The sequence below is a fragment of the Kryptolebias marmoratus genome, linkage group LG8 (genome assembly GCF_001649575.2).
Source record: "Kryptolebias marmoratus isolate JLee-2015 linkage group LG8, ASM164957v2, whole genome shotgun sequence".
NCBI classification, from domain to species: domain Eukaryota; kingdom Metazoa; phylum Chordata; class Actinopteri; order Cyprinodontiformes; family Rivulidae; genus Kryptolebias; species Kryptolebias marmoratus.
The window spans coordinates 9,315,559-9,318,119 of record NC_051437.1 but is presented as its reverse complement, the minus strand read 5'-3'; the positions used below and the strand labels follow the sequence as shown (position 1 = coordinate 9,318,119).

The 2,561-nt window shown below is 47.9% G+C and overlaps 1 protein-coding gene across 2 annotated transcripts in view; it reads right to left on the bottom strand.

The window, feature by feature from the left end:
* The window catches only part of LOC108232144 (semaphorin-3F-like), a 15,573-nt gene extending 15,045 nt beyond the window's left edge, over window positions 1–528 (bottom strand). The window contains exon 1 of one of the 2 annotated variants that reach the window (XM_017409751.3): window positions 28–528. The gene's annotated coding sequence lies outside the window, so the exon portion shown is untranslated. The remainder of the gene's footprint in view (window positions 1–27) is intronic. The other variant, XM_017409749.3, reaches the window with a different exon arrangement.
* Between the last annotated feature and the right edge of the window lie 2,033 nt (window positions 529–2,561).

Genomic DNA, 2,561 nt, shown 5'->3' with positions numbered 1-2,561 from the left:
GGGGGGGGGGGGGGGTAAATGTCCTACCTTAGAGTTCTGCCCTTGTCTCCCGCGACTGCGCCTCTGGGAACGAGCCCCAAACTTGCGGGGTTGTCGCCGCTGAATTCCGCGCGTTTTGCGCTTCGGAGCCAGCCGGACCTTCTCCTCCGTGGGCTGGGCTTTTTTTTTTATTTTTTATTTTTTTTAACGCACGAAACACAAACAAACAATCCGATTGGTCTGAAAATTCCTCGAGATTATAGAAAAAGAAAAAAAAAAAGTCTGATCAGTCGGTTTTAACTGGACGCGTCCCTTAGAGAAACATAAATAAAATTTAAAAAAAAAATCAGATTCCTGAAGGCTCGTGTCCAAAAGTTGAAAGTCAGGTGTCCATCACCGGGATGAGGTCTGGATGCTGGTCCTCGGATCCGTTAAAGGGACTTTTGTTCGGGACTGAATGGGGACCAAAGAGACCAGGTGCAGGTGTTGGGAGACTGATCTGTCCTGCTGTCCTCTCCCTTCTGTTCTGCCCCCACCCAGCCTTCCCTCTCCTGTTGGCCCACAGCAGCATTGGACCAAACCTCTCCTACACCATATGGGTATGATTAACCCTGTCAGCGCCGGTGGACTTCACCGCCCTGCCTGAAACAGGGTGGACTTTCTGTCCCCCCCTGTCAGCTGTCAGCTGCACTCTCTATGAGGATAATAGGTGTTTTGTTTTCCCCTTGGCTTGAATCATCTATATGTGATTATATTTCATCTGTGTGTGCGTTTGGCATTAACTATTAGAGCCAACTCTGTCTGTCTGTTAGCAAAATATCCCACGAACTGCTGGACAGATTTTGATAAAACCTTGTGAAAGTAGTCAATGAATGTGCATCTATAACTGATTAACATTTGGAGTCAACTCGATTCAAGATGGCCGCCACACCAATCCGCCTTAGCAACCACAAAAATGGCTGTAACTCAGTCAGTTTGACAGATATTGTGCTACAATTTGGTGTGGTTGTAACTGAGAGTCATCCCTATCACATACTCTGAGCATTAACTGATCGTGCGTGATTCTGTTTAAACCTTTTCTATCAACTGTTGGAGTCAACGCTGTCTGTCTGTTAGCAAAATATCTCATGAACCAGTGAACGGATTTTGGTTAATCGCGCACAAAATACTCACCGGATGTTTATCTACAACTGATCGACTTTGGGGGTCACCCCAATTCAAGATGGCCACTGCAGCTAATCAACACGAGCCAACACAAAAACAGCTATAACCCCTTCGGTTTTACAGATATTGAGCTGAAATCTGGCGTGGGGGTAGCTGAGAGTCATTCACAATACGTCCTCCGAGCAGAAGATCTTACGAAACTTTATTTTCGAGGTTTGACCAAAGTGGCTACAACTCCATAAGTTCCCAACGTGAGACGACCTCAGTCTAAAACCGTGTCGTGAAAGGCAGCAGGGCGGCATGCGTTCCTTCAAGGGATGCCAGGCCTTTAATTTAATATAAATGTTTTTCCTCCCTGTGAGGGAAGTTCGCTCAGAAAGAGAAAGAAGCAGGGGGGCCTGTTGGGACTGTGTCACCAGCCAGGTCAGCCGAAAAAGATTCCAGGGATTCCTCCCAGGCTGGCACCAGCGCTCATGACAACAGTGACAAAGCAACCAAAAGANGGGGACAACTGGATGTAAAAGACACCCAACCTGTTAGCGCAGCCTCTGGCCTGAAATTAAAGCCGCCTTTCGAGCACCTCTCACGGCCCCGCGGAGAGCTGCGATATCACGGGGCCTCTGAAGACACAAAGGCGGAGGGCGAGGCGTGTTCTGAGCAGCAGCCCCGCAGGACAGGAAAACAGGAACACAAACACGGGGTGTGTGTGTGAGAGGGTGCGTAAAGTTCCAACCAGCCTCCGTTATCGCCCGCTGGACTTATCTTTTAATGGATGTGCTTGGGTTTGAATTATGTTCCCACTAGCAGAGCATGTAGGCCGTATCTGAAGCTGGGTGTCAGCCAGATATGATGCACCGGCGGAGTGTGTGTGTGGAGCAGGAGGGAGTGTTTGCTTCCCGCTCGACAGGAGGCATAACACTGTTTCCAGCTTAGGAAGTGAGTCATGACATGAAGTTTCCGTCGGGTCTAAACTTTGGCCACGGACACCAGAACACTGACCAGCTCCTGCCGCTTTACAACCCACCCGTCCGCCCTCCTTCCTTCTTCCTCCCCTCCATTAACGTCATCTGTACCTCTCTCTGCATCGCCATCCATTCCTCACCTATCCGCCTGCGCGCAGAGCTGCCTCAGTTTATGTGGCGGAATTTATGTCAAACGTGGCAGAAACAAAAGGAAAAACAAAAAACAGATAAATAAATTGTAAAATCAAACCACAGGTTTATGTCCTGCAAAAAAAGTGCAGCGTGAACGTTGAGAGCTAAATGCTGAAATCTGCCGAAACCTAGTTGAAGTTTAACACTGGCTAAAAATATGGGGCGCCGTTTGTAAAGGAGCTTGTGCTAAAAATTCATGCCTAAATTTTGTCACATTTAGCTTCTGCTAAAAATTCATGCCTAAATTTTGTCACATTTAGCTTC